At 50.5% G+C, this 20,278-nt stretch overlaps 1 protein-coding gene across 2 annotated transcripts in view; it reads right to left on the bottom strand.

Moving 5' to 3' along the window:
* The window catches only part of LOC309582109 (protein CEPU-1), a gene marked incomplete at both ends in the record, with an annotated part of 353,179 nt that overhangs the window by 116,440 nt on the left and 216,461 nt on the right, over window positions 1-20,278 (bottom strand). The window lies entirely within an intron of this gene.

Below are 20,278 nucleotides of genomic sequence, written 5' to 3'. Positions count from 1 at the left end.
AGCCATCGGTGTCCTCATTTGCCCTCTGCTCATTCTCTGCTATCCCAGCCTTCCCGCGCCTCCCGGATCCTGGCTGGTGCCCCATGCCCGGCTCTCGGAGCTGCACCCACGGTGTTACAATCCTCAGCCAACGGGAAGGTCAAGCGGAGCAAAAGCTCCCACTGAGCCACAAATCCTCTGCTCACCTTCCTTCTGAAGGGACATCAATTTCTCGGGGCTGTCAAGATGATAAGGCAGCCCGGCCTCCACAATAAGGAGGATATTCTGGCTAATAACTTCCCATTAAGCTCCTCGGAGCTGGATGTTTTCCATGCTTTTCTGCAGGGCTGCTGCCAGGGCTTGTTTGCTCTCCTTACCCAGCTAACTCTTGAAGGGATATAGCTTGAGGCACTGTTGTAAAACGAGCTCTCTACCACCAGCCCAGCTGGAAATCCCTGGCAGAGCTGGACAGAGAAACTACAAGCTCAGAGTTCTTGCTCTGATCCCAGCTTAGCCTTTCTCTTCCAAGGAAGATGACAGCATTCATCAGAAGATTTAAACTTTTTTTTTTTTTTTTTAAGAAGTGGAAGAAACCTCTTATCCATCACTTCTGACCAGTTTATTGCCTGCAAGCACATTCCCAGCACCCTGAAGGGATCCCAGGAGAGGATGGCTGGGATGTTGTATTTCACATTTTCTCCCCTTGATGTTCACTAACCTTCAAATGTCGTTCCTCACCAACTGAGAGGTGAATCTAGAGGTGAACCTCAAGTTTAGGGTTAGTTCATGATGCTGAGCTGAAGATTCACATTTGCATCCCTTCACATCCTGCACCTTCTCCTCATCCTTCCCAGCAGCTTGTCCTTCCAGGGCCAACAGCCACATCACCACACACCAGGATGAGAATGCACCCTTCCTTCCCTTCCTTCCCTTCCTAATCCCAGCTGCAAAGTACATCAGGGATGCTCAGGGAACTACTCCAAAGCACTCCTTTTTGTCCTACATTTCTCGAGAGTATGAAACTGGGCTGGACTTGTGGGGGTTACCTTCACCTCAGGAAATTTGCTTGAGGAAAAAGAAATCTCTGTTCCATTAATGCTTCATAAAAATTTTACAAGGTTTCAGCTAAAGGAAGGAAAACAAACAGAGATGGTGTCGGCACCCAGGCACTCTTGAAATCAAACATTCTTTCTCTACTGCATTTTTTTCAAATAGTACCAATCAGGAAAGCAATCAAACAAGAAGCCCACAGCTCCCAGTGCTTCCATTTCCAGCATCGGAATCTTTCCCAGCTCAGGACTTTCACTCCCAGTGCCCCCACACAACCACATGTCCCACCAAGTCTCTGGAGAAGCTGGTGAGATGAATGCCAAAAACCACCCAGAAAGCCAAGGACACCACAGGATCCTTATTTTGATGGAATTCATTAAATTCCCTGCACTGGCATCCAGAACTGGGATGGGATCGAAGTGCACGGGGACTGTGAGCATTTTCCAAGCACATGGGGACGGGTGAGGGAGGAAGCTCCTGTCTTTCCCTAATAAAGCAGGAAGCTTTCCATCCACCACAGCATTAACAACTCCGTCATTAAAATCCAGAGCCTAGGCTGTTTTTCCAGCAGGGAATGGTACAGCACAGCCAGGACAGTAACGAGAGGTTTGCCATTAAATCAGCAGCTGAGGTCTGGTCCAGGCAGAGACATTTGGAAAGCGGGTACCTGAGTCAGCTTGAGACCTGTCTAATCAGCCTGGGAAAATGTCAAAGGTATTTCTGCAGTGTTCACTAGCCAAAAAGACCCAATAATCTGTTTTTCCCCTTTGTTCCTGTGTTTTTCCGAGACTTTCCCTTCCGCTGCGGACACATTCTGCTGTAAACATACATGGCTCCCAAAAATCAGGCTTCTTCATAAACTATATATTAAAAACCAACCCCCCAAAGAAAACTCTGCAACTGAATAGTGAACACAGTTATTGGAGAGCTGCACAGTGACAGCGATGAGGAACAAACCCACCCAAAGTAAGGGGGGAAAGAAGGAAATAAGGAAAACACCAAGAAAAAAATTCTGCTGAGAACTCAGGAAACATTAATTGTCTAAGATCAAATGTGCACAGATAAAATATACATAAGGCTCATAAATCTACATCACAGAGACAGATACAATGCTAAATGTATATTGGTTACTTTGCAAAACTTGAATTTAAAAACTCTATGTTGTCATCCATAAATGGCTTTTTCTCTCTTCACCTGCCACAGGTTCTGAGAAAGGAAAACCTTTTTTCCCCTGAACAACTGCACAGAGATTTGGGAAAATTCCCAGGATGCAGCCAAAGCAGGTGATGAAGCCACCAGCATCCCACCTCTGCAGCGAGATCCTGGCTCTCGCTACCTCAGTCCCCTCAGCTCTCACCTCCAGCCTCTACTGAACACATGTTCATTCCAAGGAGAGGAATGAAACCCTTTAGACCAGAGCTGCCTTTGGAGGAGGAGAATCCCATTTCCCAGAGCCTGCTAACACCCCAAGAACCCACACTGCATCCCACTATGCACAGCCTGCCTGTGCTCCATTCCCAAGGCAGCAAAAAACACCAGAGCTGCCAAGTAAAGCCAGGGGAGATGGTTCCTCCCACCCATCTCCCTCCTGGAAACTTCACAGGGCTCTCTGTGGATGTCTAAGCTGGTTAAACACATGGGGGGCTCCCAAAACACACCGGGGATAAGTCAGATTAGGGGAGCTGCCTTTCCACCTCGTATTTCTCAAACCCCTCTGCCTCCCCCAGGCTGCAGCCAGAGCTGCTGAGCATTCACAAGGTGCAGTAGGAGAGAAACCCACAAGCCTGAGAGAAAAGCAAAAAAAAAAAAAGCAATAAAGGCTTTGCTGCCTCCATGGCTGGCTCTGGAGAGGCCGGGAGGCCGGTTAATGGATGTCAGTTCTGTTTCCATTGAAGAAAAGAAAAATCAATGAGAAGCCTCTTAGGCAGGCAGGGCACAGCCACGGCCCTCGTGCTGCTTTGCCTTCTCCTCAGCCACCAGCCCAGCCACAAACGAAGCTTGGACCCACATTATCCAGCCTGGGACGCAGAGCCAAGCAGCCCTATGGGTTCCCACAGAGGCAGGAGCAACAGGAACACCCGTAACCTAATCCTCCACGCTGCCTCTTCACCTGCAGGTGTTCACTCCCATGGATTTCTGCAGCGAGGGCTGTGCTGGGGGGGGGACAGATCCTCGGCTCAAACTGCCACGTTGGCAGAGACCCCACTGCAGATGCAGTTATAAAGCTGAAATTCTCTTTCCAGCTACTTTTGGGGTTGGGTTTTTATCGTACTCCTGTGGATTTTGCCACACTAACATGAGCAGCACTTTGCTGGCAGAAGGGACCCGCTCTGGGTGGTCTCCGTAGAGCTGGAGTCAGATTTTTCCCTTTACTGCCTCCGTTTCAGCCTCTCATGCAGAAAAGATGCAGCTCAGACGTTTCGTTAGCACTAAAAAGAATACTAATGAACTTGCAGGTTGCTGGGTGAGGCACCTAATGACAAGCCACACACAGAATTGCTTAGCTGAGCCTCCTGGAAGTTACAGGGATGAGATTTAAATGGACTCAGGATGCAAAAAAAAAAAATCACAAAAACATCGTTTCTTCCCTTATTTCTGCTTAGTGCAGTAGCAGGTGTTTTCCTGCTGCTCAACACCCTCACGAGGCTCTAATACACCTGATCAATGTTAGATATTTCCTATTCTGATCCTATGGCTTCCTCTAAATGCTGGGGGTGGGATTCATCACCTCACCAGCCAAGTTCAGCCATTTGGACCCCGTTCCAGAGCAAATGGAGAGAAAGAGGCACTGCTAGGACACAATCTGTCTGACCTGTTTTAGACACCTGCCTTAGACTGGGATGAATTGCACCCGAAAAAGGCCCATTGCTCCCCAGTGACTGCAAAGGGGGCTGCACAAACACGCCCAGACACAGCCATCCATCAGCTCAGACACCTGCAGTTACAGGAGCAGGTATCCCAGATTGCTCCTGCTTTTCTGGGCTCCTTTGGAAATGCTCACGGATCAAGAGACACTCAGCTTTTGACAGAATTTTTGCCAGTTCCTGCGCTTTTTCTCTCTTCCTCAGCCCACATCCTCCTGTAGTGAACAAGAGACAGGACTCTGGGAGATGGGCTGGTGCCTCTCTGTTCCCAAGACCTGCTTAGATCAGACACCTGATTTCTGGATGCCAAAATTTCTGGATGGATCTAACTGGGAACACAGAATCATGACATCCATGACAGAATCAAAGCAGCCAGGTTTAAGACATACTCCTGGATGAAGCTCTCCCATAGTTAATGTCTTCCCCAGGCTGAGAGAGCCCTCCCAGCCCTTGATGGAGGAGCTCTTCAGCAAACAGCTGCCTGAAAATACGGCTGCAGCATCTTGGGATAAGGATCAGAGCGTTGGAAAAGCACGGGCGGGGCTCATTTTGGACAGGAAGCCACGCATTACCAGAAATAAAAGATAGAGCACCACATCCCACCCAAGGCAAAGTCCATCTCCACCAAGGAGCTTTCTACAGTACCAAAAAATAGGCTCACATTTAATTCTCTCGTGCTGGGGAAAGGTTGGATACGGATCCCATTTTCCAAGCTGCCTTCTCTCCAGATAACATACCCCGATACATTTTTAGCCTTGAGTCCTACTGGGATGAGCTTATTCAATCGTGCTTTTCACCTGCACACCTCTGTCTAGCAATCTTCCTCAATAATTCGTGAAGCCTTTGGCCAATTTTAACTAAATTTGACAGAGGAACAGATGGCTCAAAGACATTAAGTACCTGCAAGCCTAGTGCAGATAGGCAGCCAGGTACAGGAGAGGGATGCTGCGAGGGCCCCACGGAGGAAAAGGCCACAGGAAAATGAGATTCATCCTCATTTGAACCTCAGAGAATCCACTCAGCACAAAGCCTTTCCAAACGTCCCCACCGCGGGCAGCAAATCATTGACTCCTACTTGGATTAAAATGAAGTAAACTTAGAAGAACCCCGGCTTTATCGGCCTCCGTGCCAGTCAGAGGATGGATTTTGCATATGAAATCAGAGCCTGTGTGACAACTCAGACAAAGGAGGAAAACCAACAGGGAAGGAAAGTCAAGTTGCTGCTGGCACCGAGGAACTGCAGGAAATCTTGCACCAAACCTTCCCACATCTATCCAGGAGCCTTGGATGCTGCAAGAGGGGTGAGGGGATGCCTGATGCAGCAAATTTTGGGTGGTTCCTGCACCAAATTTTTTCTTGGCTCCATTCAAGACGTTTTGTGCATCAAGGGAGGGCACAAAACACACGATCTCAGCGGCCCCAGGCTCACCCGGCACACCAGACGCCAGTAATAGAGCCACTCATCTATTTCCCATCAATGTATCTTCTTAATGAAGGAAGATAGCTTTTTAATAAATAAAAGCTTTCACCAAAAATAGCTGCACGGTCATCCATAATCCCCTGAAAACTTGTAAAGGTCTAAAGTTGAGACACAAAGCACAGAGCAAGAGTTAGCGGGGGGTGGTGAGGAAATAGGGCAGCCACTCCCAAACCTTTACACCCAGAAGGAAATGCAGCACACCTTTTCTGCACACACCTGCACATGCCTCACCCTCCCAGCACCAAAGCAGCGTCAAAAGCATTTTGCAAACTAATATTCCCAAATTCCCAGAGCTTAGGCAAGTACTTCTGTTTCTATTTCAGTGCAGGGGGGAACGAGGCAAAGAGCAGCAAAATGACTTCATCGGAAAGGGCGAGCTGGTGGCACAGCGAGGATGGAGGAGGCAGCAGCCCCCCGAGCCAAAAGCAGGGAGGGATTAGGCACCGAGCCACGTGGCCACCTCCCCTTTCGTGTCTATCAGCACCAACTCCCCTCTCCTCCAAGTAAAGCAGATTTGTCCACAAAATCAGCTCCGGGTGGCGCAGCCTCGCCCAGCAGGTACAGATGGACTCGCTGATCAAGATGAATCATTTGGCACGTCCCGATGACCCGGGCGCAACCGCAGAACGGGCTCTTTGCTCAGGGCCCTCTCCAGGGCCGGGGCATCGGGGACAAAAAATGAGAGGAGCCTCCAAAACAGGCAGGGCCCCCACATCTGGCCCCTCCAGCTCATCTCCCCCCTCCCCACCAAGGTCTGGCTTGTTTGCCTCACCGAAGCCCCCTCCCCGCTCTCAGACAAGGTTAATAGGGTAGAAAGAGAGCATCTGTTTATGAGAAGGTTATCAAGTGAAAGGCAGTAACACAGCCTCCAAACCAGCTTTTCATAGCCTCTTACTTATTATTTAATTTGGCTCCAGTACGTGAAATTAGGCTAATGGCTGTTAAGTGGTTAAGGCACGCACATTGTCCATCTGCCGAGAAGGCTCCAGGCCGTTGTTCTGTTTCAAAGGCTAAGGAGGAAAAATAATATGAGAGTTGCATGCTGTTAGTTTGAGAGCTCATAAATGCATTTTTTCTCCTCTTTCCCTCGCTTTTATACTTCTTTTATCTCCAGTGCTTTGCCTGTTGCAGCATTATGAACTTCTGGAAAGCGAGTTACTGGCTTTATTATTTTTTTTTTGTCAGTGCTCTTGTGCCTTTTTTTTTTGCCTTTGTATTTTTTCTGAGCAGAGGGAAGGGTGAGCCAGCCCGTTCCAGCAATGCCACAGCCAGCAGCTGTTGCAGTCTTCCCATTCAGCCGAGCTCAGTGCAGCATCCCCCATTTGAGAGAGGAGAATTAAGCGCAAAGCCCTGAGCTTTTGTCTCTTCTCCTTGACACCGGGACTGGCAGCTTCTCTCCACCAACACAACATCAGCTCTGCAGTTTTCCTTACGCACAATCTGGAGCGCTCAGCCCCTCCCCACCTGCACTCCTTGCTGCATTTAATGAGCAGTTCCACACATAGCATGAAGGACGTGTGGTTTCCTACACATTTCAAACCTTAAATGATGCAAGCTCAGGCTGGAGCTCCCTCTCCTCTTGAGTTTTGCACGTAACCAATGCCCACGCGGATTCTCGGGTGTCTCGTACAAGAGTTGAGCTCGTTCTGTCGTTACTTCAGAGGAATAATGAGGTCTCTCAACCTCTACTATTTTCATGGGAGTTGTAGGAACGTAACCTCCCTGTAGAACCTGACCAAAACCAGGCAGCTGATTCACCAAAGCCAGCAGGAACAGTGAGGAGGAAAAGGGACACCTGCACCTTCTTCCATGAATCCACAGAGAAGCTGCGAATGACTTCTAGGCAGATGAGCTGCAGACATAGACGCTAAACCACAGGGAAAACCCGGCCAAAAATCCTTGGAATCATGGGATCACAGAATGGTTTGGGTTGGAAGTTTAAAGGTCATCCAGTCCAAGCCCTTGCCATGGGCAGGGACACCTTCTGCTATCCCAGGGTGCTCCAAGCCACATCCAACCTGGCCTGGGACACTTCCAGGGATCCAGGGGCAGCCACAGCTGCTCTGGGCACCCTGTGCCAGGGCCTCCCCACCCTCCCAGGGAGCAATTCCTTCCCAACATCCCGTCTAACCCTGCCCTCTGGGAAGGGAAGCCATTCCCCTTTGTTCCATCAGGCAAAGGAAACTGCTTTACCTGACAGCAACCCCGGGAAGGAGCGGGCTTTAAGGAGGGGAACTGCAAGAAGGAAAGGAAAGGGAAGGAACCCTCCAGTCACTGCAAAAAAAATAAGAGCCCAAAGCCATCTCTGTCCCCTGCGCAGGAGCTGAGCCGTCTCCGAGCAAGGAGGGTTATTTATGGGGACACGAGGAAGGAGAAGGCAGCTGACGAGCAGATCTCATTTCCCTCCATTACTGCAACCCCACTTGAAATCCAACTTTATGTCTTCCTTTCTCAGCCAGGGAAAAAACCAAATAACTGAATGCCACAACCAAAGGCAGCCTTCCATCCTTGTTATCCCCTGATTTTGCCAGAGGATAGTGGGGTGGTTTCAGACTCACAGCAGGAGAAACAAGCAGCTGTTGGCAGCACCAGGAGAAAAGATTGGTGCATTTACCAATAGGCTTGTCCCCTCACCTCTCCCAAGAGGAGCCCCCAGCACTGCTTTTCCAAGGAAACTCTTTTCCAAGGTATAGCTGGGGCATCCAGGCTTGCCATCTGCTCCATCTCCCCTGGCTTTATCCCTGTGTCCTGCCTCTCTCACCAGGTATCTGCATGAATTACTCCTCCCCGCTTGTACCTTTGTTCACAAGGTATATAAATAGATACTTACATTTTTAAAAAACCTTTAAACACCTTAATTTTTTTGCATATAAATACACATATTTATTTATATATTGGGAGCTGGCACTGGATTACCTTTAAGGCCCCTTCCAACCCGAGCATTTCAATGATTCCATGATAAACACACAAAAATTTGCTCCCTGCATGTGCCCATGGTTGACACGTGCAGAACCAATTGTGCTCAGGGGGTGCTCTGTTATGACGCTCAACCCCTAAATTCCCAGCCCTATACTCATTTTGACACTGCTTTCCTGCAGAACCTGACCCAAAACGCACCATCCAGACGGTGTTTTTTGGGGAAAGATATGAAGAAAACAGGAAATGAAGCTGCTGGTGCTGCCTGACGGGAGGATAAAGTGGCTGTGCTGGAATAACCACCAAAGCGAGATGCTCAGCCCATGTCCTGCAGCTCTGCACCTGCTTGTGCTGACAAATAACCGCCCGGCATGCAAAACTGTCTGGGATTATGGAAGGGAGCGGGATTCACAAAAACCTGCCCAGATTTGGTCGAGCAGTGCGGGAAACTCGCGCTGGTGCAGCAATTTCCGGGGGGGGGGGGGGGCTAAGCGAGCTTGTGCAGTATTTTTATTTGACACTGGCAGAAGCCCTGCTCCGACACATTTCTCCCTGTTCTGCTGCCAGCGCTGCTTAATTCCCGTGGCAGGCTGGCGAGAGCGGTGAAGCGATCCTAGCAGAAGTCTGACACCACGAGAGTTCTGTGTGAATAGCATATCCCGCAAATCTGCAGGATAGAGAACATCTGAAAACCAGGTTAAGGGATAAATACTGACAAGCCCTGACTGGAGAAAAGAGTGTTCATTCCAACACCTGCATGAACTGGAGGATTGTTACAGTTTTCCCTCTAAATGCTGCTGAACCAGGTGATTGAGCCACATAGAAAACCAGAAGGAGGAGGCAGTTCAGACCCTCCAAGCTGCCCCCACATGGAGCTGGGGAGCTTCCATCTGAAATTGGGGGAAGCTGGCAGGGCAGGGTTTGCAGGAAGCATCCTTCAAGGACTCCTTCCTGTTACCACACTGCCAGGGAGCATATGCAAGGAAGGGAAGGATTACAGCACTTTGCTTCTGATCATTCCTGTTTTGAAGGGATTTTTTGGACTTAGTCGCCAGCAATTTTGGCAAGAGGCTTCCCAAGCACTGAGCTGGCAGTCGTAGGGAAGAGGGTGGCTTTATCCAAGACATAAAAATCCAGGGAGATGGCTTTGAACTAAAGCTCATGCAGGAGAAAGAAAAAAGGAAATATCCTTGTAGGCACAGCAGCTGCTCCAGAAACAGCAGGGAAAATTTGTGGAGAGAAGGATGAGCTCAGAGAAGAGTTTTTCCCAGACTGCAGGATCACAGTGTGGAAGGAGGAGACCTGAGGAGCATAGGCTCCATCTTTTTCCTCTGATTCCTCTAAGAAAGGGAAGCTTTGACCCCCTCCTCCCATCTCAGGGGAACGGGGAAGGAGGACACGCTGCTCACAGCCTGCAGCCTTGCTGGTGGGATGGGAAATTGCTCTGCTCCTGCTGGGATCTGCAGCCCTGGCCGCTATAGGGAGTGATGGATGAAAGGGAGGGAGAGGAGGAGGAAGCTGTGTCTCAAGGCTCTGCAGCAGCAAATGGCCTCAGCGATTAGAACTGAGTGGGCAGCTGTGTATCACTCTGGATTTTCTGCCTGTTTCATCACTAGCAGTGACTCAGGAATATTCTTCATCGCCCTCAAGCGAGGATATGATCATTTTCTGCCACTTGAGATGAAGCTAATTTTACAGCAGCTTAGAGGGAGAGAGATGTCATGTGCTGATTTCTGTACTGTCTGCATCACCCAGCGCTGCAGCATGGCCAGGCCATAGGTGCTGACTGCTGGAAGTTAAACCACTCAGCACCGGGACAGAAAATCCAGGGAAAGGATGTTTGGAGCTGCAGGTCCCAGAAAGATGAGAGGAAAAAAGCAGCAAAGAATCAAGAGTTCCCAGCAAAGAGGAACAAAACAGCATCCCTTCTCCAGGCAGGTTCATGGGATCCCAGCATGGTTTGGGATGGAAGGGACCTTAAAGCTCATCCAGTTCCAACCCCTGCCATGGGCAGGGACACCTTCCACTATCCCAGGTGTCTCCAAGCCCCATCCTTCCTGGCCTTGAACACTTCCAGGGATCCAGGGACAGCCTCAGCTTCTCTGGGCACCCTGTGCCAGTCCTGTTCTGTAGGAGGAGAAGCATCCAGAGTGCCTGAAGGTGTGGAATCTGCTGCTGATATGACAAGTGTGCTGAGCAAGACCAATGGGCAGAGGGCAGATCCGAAAGGGCTGATGTCATCACTCAAATCCAACCAGTCTCAGACACCCCAAATTTACCAAAACCAAATCCCGATGAGTGAGGAGCCCACTTTTCATAGAATCACAAAATGGTTTGGATTGGAAGCACCCTTAAAGCTCACCTCATTCCAACTCCCTGCCACAGGCAGGGACACCTTCCACTAGACCAGGCTGGTCAAAGTGAAAAGCATTTGCGATACCTGTGCCAAATCGCTCCCTTGGCACATCAAACCCTGGCTCTGGCTGAGCTCCCCCTCTCATGCTGTCTGTGTTTCCCACGGAGCTGGGATGACATGGCAGCAGAACCAGTGCCACCACCAGCACTGCAGCTGGACCGCCCGGGCTCCTGGCTGGGAACCAGCCCTACGGCCACCGTTCAGATGGGTTTTCTTGCTCGTAGCTCAGGTCATTTATTTATTTCTGAGATGCAAAAGCTGCCTTCGCACCAGGCCCTGGCAGTGCCTCACCGGGCTCCCTGTGCGAAGCCACGGTCTCCCAGCCACCGCCCGGCATGTGATTCCTTGACAGCCCTGGCTTTGGGAGCTAACTGGCAGTGGTGGCTGCATTTGCAGGGGAAACGGAGCAGTACTGCCAGCTTTTAGTGACAAAGGGAGTGTTTATAACAGGCGCGGTGACAGCTGTCCGAATGCCACATTTATTTACAAAACGTTAGTTAAATTACTGACAGTTGGCGCTGCGGAGGGAAGCTGAGAGGAAGAGCTGACACGTCCCCGGCGCGCTCATTCGACAGCCCCACGGTGCCTCTCAAGAGCCTCCCTTTCCAGCGTGGGTGGCACAACCCTTTACTCACAGCATCACTGCACCTTCGCTCCTTCCCTTCCCACCAAACCTTCAAGGGGATCATCCTGCAACTCCCACCGACCCCAGAGGGTCAGTCCCAGCAAGGTGGATGAAGTTCCTCCAAACAATGCACAGCCACCAAGCCTTCAGTCTTTCCTAGAAGGACCAAGAGGATGTTGACCACCCTGTGATCCCTTCAGTAGTTCAGATTACTTCAGGCAGTGCCACTTGAATGGATGGAGGTCACCAAGAGCACCTCTGGATGGCCAAAAATGTCTGTGTTGTTTTTCAGACTCACAGAGGTGTCTGAGGTGAAGACCCCGTGTCTGCTGAGCAATGTCAACAGTCTGCAAGCTGCTGGCTTGGAACCAGCAAGGAAATTGCAGCTGCCATCCTCCAGGAGACAAGGACAACTGGAGAAATTTAGGAGCCCAGCTGACATGCACCAGTGAAAGCATCTCCCCAGACCAACCACCTCCAGGACGAAGCCATAACAACCCAAGATGGGATTTTGACTTTCCGACCACAGAATTCCTTAGGCTGGAAATGACCTCTAAAACCACCAACTCCAACCCTTCCCCCAGGCTACCAGCCACCCATGCCCCAAGTGCCACATGCACATGGCTTTTAAATCCCTGCAGAGATGATGGCTCCACCACTGCCCTGGGCAGCCCATTCCAGTGCTTGACTGCCCTTTTGGCATAGAAATGTTCCCTAATATCCAACCTAAACCTCCCCTGGTGCAATTTGAAGTCATTTCCTCTTGTCCTATCGCTCGATTACTCCTGAGGAGAGACCGACCCCCACATCCACCCTGCCACAGAGTGCAAGAGAGGGAAGAGACTCTTTAATTCCACGAGTCAAGGCCAACAGAGACCTTTAGCTCCTCGTGTTTGTAGAGGACTAAATCATGTCACTTGCACACACACCACGAGGAACCTCTAAACTGCTCCCTCCCAACACCGCCACGTCTTGCCCTGACTCCCACACTGTGCAAGTTTGCAGAGCAAACAGGGTCGCAACATGCCTTGGCCAGCTGGAAATTTGCCCTTGGAAAACATCATTCGATATAAACTTTATCTGATTCAAAACAGAGCAGCACTTCCAAACAGTAGAAAGTAATAGCAGAGATGAAGTTTGATGAAAAAGTTGACCCAAGATGTAAAGCAGTTTAGAGGTGAGTAGGGAAAGGTTTATTTTCAGCTCAAGGGAAACTCTGTGTGTCCAGAAATTCTTCCCTTCTGAGACTGAATGAAATCAGAATATCCCTATTTCCCATAAAACAATTTTTAACCCCAAACCTTGCTTTAGCTTCACCAGAGAACTTCCTGTAACATTTGCCAAGATGCTTCACTGAACTCACAAACTCAGATAAAAGGAAAGAAATACTGTTTTTCCAAGCAAACCCAAACCTGCCCTCTTCCCCATAAGGGAATTCTAAGTCAAATCCTTTCCAGTCAAGGTACACAAGAAAGAAATGGATTGTTTAACAAAAATATCTGGGTTTGAATTTTTTTAAAAAAAGAAGGTGCTTTCTTATTTAACAAATTATACAAGTCTGGAATTTTTGAATGAAAGTAGAAACAGGTGCTCTCCCAGCTTCTGCTGAGTAGTAATGGAAGAAAAAGGACTTGGAAAATACTTCCTTGAATTTTCATCTCAGTCACCCTTCCTTTGAGCTCATCAAGAGCTGGACTGTAAGAGAGGAAAAGGGATGAAGAATAGTTAAGGTTATCTTTATGTTTTTTTAATATTATTTAAGGAATAAAGCTCTACACATTATTGACTGAATTTGGGGACTGAAGGGTAAGAACCCAAACACGCCTTCAAATATTAGTGCTGTGCCTATTTCTAAGTCCAAAGCATCCTGAGATTTGGAAGTGTCTCCGAGCCTGGAGCTGCCCTGCTCTCCTTTCATACCTTTGAGAATTTGCTTCTCTCAACAGCTTCTCTCATGCTTCTTATTAGAGATGTGTAAAAACCATGAGGCTGAAAAACACGCTGGTTTTGATGAACTGAGGATGTGAAGCTGCGAAAATAATGATCCTACCATGAAAAAAAAAGGGGAAAAAACCACTCAAAAATCCCAAGTAATGAATGTTTGGATCATGGCCGGGGCTCTGCATGTGTCTGATAAAACACACACAGGTGTCAGAGCCATTTATGGTTGCAGGCACAGAGCCGGTCAAAATCTCCCATCTCTGGGAAAAGAATCCTGTGATATTTCACCAGCTGCTCATGTTGGAAGGTGGTTTTATCCCTTATTTACTCTGTCCTCATTGACATGCAGAGCTGGACTCGCTTGTCTCCTGCTTGACCCTTGGTGTCCTTTCCTATTCAGCACTGTCCCCAAAGGTGTCCCCACCTTCAGACCAGGCTCAGCTCTCCAGACCTTGTCTCAATAATCCCCTCCCTGATTTTTCCAGGGGAGAATCCAACCTCAAAGTCAAGTTTGCCTGCAGATTTTCCATACCCGCCCATCTGCCTCCTCACTTTGCACATAAACTAAGGATGCTTCCCAGCATGGCTGTGGTGGTGACAGCCAACACCACTCCCCAGCAGCTGAAGAATCCTTATTTAAACCAGGATTTTTAATATCCTCATGATGGAGATGCTGTTGGCGGTTCAGCAGACGCTGCAGCATCCAGACAGCCAAGCCTGAGCCTCAGACTTGGCTCCTTCACAGCCTTGCACCTCGGAAAACCAAACCCAAGGAGAGCAGAAGGTATTTCCCACTTGCTTTGCAAAGGTGCCGCATGCAACGAGCAAACCCCAAGGAGAAGGAATTCCACATTGCTATTCCACACACAACCCGCTAGCAGCCTGCACATTGCAGCAAGGCTGAAACGCTGTCTTCCAACCTGATCCCCAGTCCATTACAGTTGGGATAAAGACTCGTGGTGACATTAATGAGCACTGGATCAGCCCCTTTGCTGGCATAAATCTCTCTGTCGCATCGGTGGGATTGCATTTTCCCCCCACTTGCCTGTTTGTTTGGCTCTGGATTCTCATTACAATTTCTATTAGCCCAGGCTCCCACTGATGTGGTCGTAGATTAGTTCCTCCCTGATTTTTTCCTCTTTCCTCCTGAAGGAAAATAAGGGTGTCTGAGTTCAAAGTGGCAGGTTTTGGCAGGTCTGGGGGAAAGAAAACAACTCTGTCTCATCAAGAGGAGGATTTTTCCAACGGCATAAATTGGAGTAACTCCAGCGAAGCCAACAGAAGTGACAAAGACTTGGGCAAGCTGAAGATGACCCACATGCCCACCCAGCTCGGTTAACACACAGCTGGAGCTGCCAGGTCAGAACTGCAGTGCCAGCAGCAGCGTGGCACAAAGGGCTCTGCCAGGGTGGCAGTGGGACAGCACATCAGGACAGCCAAAGGCTAGAGATGAGGCCAGGTGCCATCCCTTGGATTGGCACCTAAAAGCGCTCGGGTCCAAGGCTTACATGAGCACATGATTAAGGTGAGGCAGCTTCAGAGCAGAGTTTGGGGCTGTGATGCCCACAGGTGCATTGCTTTCCCAGGTCCCAATATCCCTGATTTTACTTCAGCTCCCACCTAATCATCCACCCTCCCAGCAGCTCTGCAGTACCCCAGCCATACACCAGGTACCCCAAAATGACAATTCCCTGGCATATCCAGCCAAAAAAACGCTCCCAGTCACCTCTTCAAACCCCAAGCAAGGGCAGGACATGGGTGGACACCTCTGGTGCCCTCCAGTAGAACACTTTTAGCATTTTCCTTGCAGAGGGATGAATCCTGCCACAAAGAGACTGCAACGCAAGCAGATGACTCATGGAGCAGAGAAAGGAAGCATTGCAATTGCTGTGCACGAATCAAGACATTTATAGGACCTGGGAGGGCACCTAACATCACACAAGGAGCCGAGGGCAGGGCTGACAACTGAAAATCCATTTCCTAAGCCTGCCTTAACCACTAGAAACACCACCCCAGCACCCCTCCACTGGCTACCTGTGGGGCTGCTCTGGCCTCCTTTCCCCATCCCAAGGTAAAGTCTGTTTGACTTCAGCCTTTCCAGATGCGAGGTGCTTAACCCAGGATGGAGATGACAGCTCCACAAAAGCACACTTGTCCCCTAGGAGACCCCAGCTCCAGTGAACCAGAGGCAGCAGCTCTACCAGGCAAGCTATAAAGGGAAACCCTCCTCTGGCACAGCAATCAGGAGCTTGTCTCATCTCAGATGGAAATTGCACTCAGGAAAAAAAAAAAAAAGAGAATAATCCATGCATATGACAATTTTTTTTCACCACTTTAAGCTGATTCCATCTCTGAGATGGGAGAAAGGTGGCAGAGATTTGCTGACATGTCACTTTAGTAATAAACTCCTCTTTCAGAAACGTGCCATCGCCAGCAAAGCAATCGGCTCACGAGCTACAAACCACAGCGAACGCTGCACGTGGGGCTCCTGCAGCCTCTCCCACAGGGCATCCCCAGGAATGTGGGGACAAAACCCTGACTAGGAAGGAGAACCCAGCAACAACAGGAAGAGGACAGAGGGAGAGAGGCAGGGGTGAAGTGGCACCATGAGGGATGTAGGAGAACACACTCTGCTCCTTCTTCACCTTAATACAGGAGGGGTCACCACAGCCCTGAATTCATTCCCTAAGCCTCAGCATTAAAAGGAGAGAGGTTTGAAGGAGAAGGGCAAAGGTGCTGGACACTGGAGAGTCAGGGAATAAACTGGGGTCGTTAAGACGTGAGCAGGCAGCTCAGCTCCATCCTCACCCCATCCCCACAGGACTGCCAGAAGCTGCTCCCAGCCCAACCCAGGTGCTCAGGATTCCTTTACTGCTCAGGAACTGAGAAAAGCAAAGGTGATACACCTTGGTCTCTGCAGCCTGCAAGCCCCAGCTATATCTGCTACCAGTCTGGGCTTGGGAAGTAGGCAGGGAAGTGGGCAGGCAAGCAAACAGGAATCTCTGAAATAAATAATGGCAGCAGGATGAAAACTACCAGGTATGGGGCTTGGAGAAAATCAGAATGGGATGGCTTTTCCACAGGTCTGAGCCCTGGAGAGGCAGATGAGCACTGATCTGGAAATAAAGAATGTGGTGGTTGTGCAGGGAAGGGGGAGTTGGCTGGGCAGGGCAGGAGATGGGAACACCTAACTTGGGGTGTTCTCAGCTGGTGGGACAGGGTGGACGAGCAACACTCCCTCAGTGGGGTTCTTGCAGCTCGGAGTGGGAGTGAGAGCCTGGAGCAAAACGGACACAGAGCTGGGCAGTCACCCAAGGAGGTTTAGCAATCAGGGCTGGCCCCTTCCATCATCATCCTCTGCCCTGTGTGGCTTTTGTTACTCACACCAGGAGCCCAGCCCTGTGCTGGGCACCGCTCCCTGAGCCCCCCATGAACCCCCCATGACTCAGCCGAGGCTACAGGCAGAGCTTTCCCAGGCACAGACAGCCTGGAATGGGTTCCCCTGCCTTCCTCCCCCCGCGGGATTTCTGCATTCATTGACTGCAAACCACAAAGGCAGCTGCCCAAAACCTCAGCGAGAATCACCCTCACTCAAACCCTGGCAGGAGCAGCACTGGGGGAGGCACAGAGGCTCCCCCAGGACCTGGGTGCTGGAACACACCACATTTACCCACTGGAGACCACTCCTATTTTTCTATTAAACAATAAAAACACAGCAAGGCAAATTCCTGTGAATAAAAGGGAAAAGATGGGGCAGCAAAGAGTCACAGAAAACAGACCCATCTCTGAGAAATAGTCTTTTTTGCTTAGCAAACAAGCACTTTCTGTTTGCACCCACCGAACAAACATGCTTGATTTTGTTTTGTTTCGCAGCCAAGTCATCATTTCTCCAAAATTATTTCAAGAGCACAACAGGGGCCAAATAAATTTGCAAAACAGGCTTAGGTAAAGCACGGCAGAGCTCAGTGGCAAAGCTCATAGCCCTTTTCAAAGCATGAGTGGAAACCACAGGAAACATGAGGGTTAAAAAAAGCTTTGCCTCCTGTTTAACTCAGATTTGACTTTTAGTGTTGGAATCAAAGAGAGGAACAAATGAAGGCATTGCATCACCCTGCCAAGGAAACCAGAGGAGATGAAGAGAGGAGCACCGGTGGGTTCAGGGGACACCATGCAGGCGCCTGTGCTGCTGATGGGAACGTCAGAGCCTCGCCGTGGAAAGCGCTGACTGATGCCAATTAAAGCAAAATCATAATCACACCATTTGTTTTGGTGCCGAGAAAGCTGCTCCAAAGGTCTCAGCGATGCCTGGACTCAGTTCAAGCACTGCATGGAAGTTCAGGATGGGTCCTCTCCAGCATGAGCCACTCACTACTGGTGAGGGCAGAGCTGTCTGGATGTGGTAGGAGGGGATGAAGATCTGCCTCATCCTCACAATCTGGGCTTGGGGACACAAGGAAGGACAGAAAGCTCCGACCTTCACCTGCACACAAATCCTTGGTGCAATCCCAAAGGCAGGACCAACGCATTCATCAGTAAAACCACCAAACCGTGGGACACAACACCCTCAAACCCTTTCCTTATTCCCACATCCAGGAGTAAATCCTACTCCTCTCCTATTCCAGGTAGCAGCTCTAACCCAACATCTAAAGCTTGATTTAAATTTAATACAGGGATCTAAAGCACTGGTACCTAGGACATGTCTGTACCCTCCAGCAGAAACACCACGAGATAGAAGGAAATATCCGAACATCTCCCACGTCTCTGGTCCTCAGCTGATTCCCTACAGTGGATTGTAGGGAGCAAAGCCTTTACAACAGAGAAGTCTCCTTGCAGCTTTCAATCCAGCTTTTTTTCCAGCACTGAATTCCCACTGCTTGGAGGGACAGAGCTGAAAAGAGCCTCTTGGCAGGGCACTGCTGCTCGAGCTCCTCAGCACCCGCCACCCCAATAAAATAACCTATTTCCAACAGCCAAAGCCTCTCCTTTGGGAGGAGGGGGGGGACAGGACTTTCCAAGCGCTCCAGAGAAGCAGCAACTTCTGCTGCTGAGTTTGTTCTTCCCTTTAGGCATCTGTGAAACACCAAGAAAGGACCTCTAGAAACATCTCTCCTTCCAAATCCTTGGCTGCAGCTCCCCGCCCTCCCACCTTGCATGGAAATGAGCGGGATTGGATTAGACCTGATTTTTTTTTTTCATCCCTGACTGCCACCCATGCAGGGCTGGGCAGGAGGTGGCCGGGAGCATCGCTGGGGTCTGCCAGAGCCTTTGTAGCAGCATTGCTATTCTGCACAAGTTAACTCCTCCACAACAGATCGATGGGCACGCTGGGCCGGGAGGGGAGCAGGCAGGAAGATTCATGCTTCCTTGATTTCCTCTGGTTTTCACATGCTCTGCTCCTCCCAGCTCCTGCCACGGCACAGCACAACTGGGACTGACCAGGGGATGCAGCAACGTCCCACTGCCTGCTGGGCCAACTGCTCCCACCTCAAACCAGCAGGAAAACACCTCCAACGCCCAGGCAAAACACACTCCTGCACCTCTCTGCCACCAAAGCAGAGCACAGAGCTGGCGGTGGCAGCAAGCCATTAATTTCCAAGAGCAATCCCTGCTCCAGGGGCACGACAGCAGGAATACCATCAGCACAGTGGGAATGGCACCCGCACAGGCTGCATATCCCAAAGCCCACGTGCCCCTCTGCTGGGACATGCCTCTACTGACGAGGCACCTGCCAAGGGCCACCAGACCGGCTCCCAGCTCTACCGGGATGATGACACATCGCTGTCCTCCCTCCCTCCCTCCCCAGAGCCACCTGCCGGGGCAGGATTTGTCGCCCTTCCCATGAAGCCTCCCCGACAGAAGGAAGGAATCCCTCCTGCTGACTCACCCAGGCTTCCCTTTGTTCTCCTCCAACACCTGGCGACCACCCAGTGCCAGGGCAGAGCACCTCGATCCGTGGTGTGGATTGACATCCCTCATCTGTGCCCCAAACACCGTGCAGGCCCTCCTCACCAGAGCCTCATCCCATAAGTTTGCAGAGCACCCACCCAGCTGCTGCCACCCCCCGTGTGTTTCACTGCCCAGACCCCCAGTAACCCAAACCCCTCCCTCTTTGACAGCAGGATCTGTAGGATTTTTGGCACTTGGGAGAACACAGCGATTCAGGAAAGAAAAGGAGCTACTACTTTTTTAAGCCAAGCTCAGCGAGGCAAATTCCTAAGCAAGACACTCTGTCCTCCACCCTCTGCCACCCGTTTTCCAGCCTCTTTGCCCAGCCGTGCCATGACGCAAGACAAACCCAGAGGAACGGCCACGACACAGCTCCCACCCTCCCAGGAGCACTCAAGGGCTGTAGGGGGACACAAGATTTGGCTGCAAACAACTGAGTTGCAAGAAAATTCCTGCTGAAATTCCCCCTGGGGCTTTTTTTCTGCCCTGGCTTGGCCCCTCTCCACTGGCTGGCGTAAAGCAGGAGTGCGGTGTCACCGCACACACCCAGCTGGCCCCGCAGATGTTGGTGTCACCTATGCAATGCTCCGGAGGAGGAAAGTCGCCCCCGAGCATGCCGGAGTTGCAAGCACCGCTTCCCAGCGCTGCAATTAAAACCTGGCTTTTGATTTTTAATGTCCCTATCAAACATCCTCTGGGATGACTGCGCCCATCTGCTGTGAGGACAGGGACGAGTGTCTGGGCATAAGATGTCCCAGAAGTTATGCTGAGCAAAATTACGGATTCCTTGGCAGCCCCTGAACCCCTCACATCGCTGCTGCAGGAGACAGGACCCTGGTGCAACGCCCAGCCCCCATCTCCCCCCTCCCCGAGGGGTGAATGCAGGGAGCAGCAACCCCCTGCCTCTGGAGCAAGAGGATTTTTAGGGAGCTGAGCATCCACCTGCCCGGAGCTAGCCCCGTCCTGCAATTCCAGCAGGTCTGGACATGAGAAAAAGGCACAAAGCCACACCAGGGGGTCAACAACTCCCCCCTTTCCCCAGGCTGGGGCAGTCTGACACG

The sequence above is a fragment of the Coloeus monedula genome (assembly GCF_965178545.1).
Source record: "Coloeus monedula genome assembly, chromosome: 25".
In the NCBI taxonomy this organism is placed as follows: domain Eukaryota; kingdom Metazoa; phylum Chordata; class Aves; order Passeriformes; family Corvidae; genus Coloeus; species Coloeus monedula.
The sequence above is the reverse complement of the archived record's forward strand: the minus strand, read 5'-3'. Positions and strand labels throughout refer to the sequence as shown.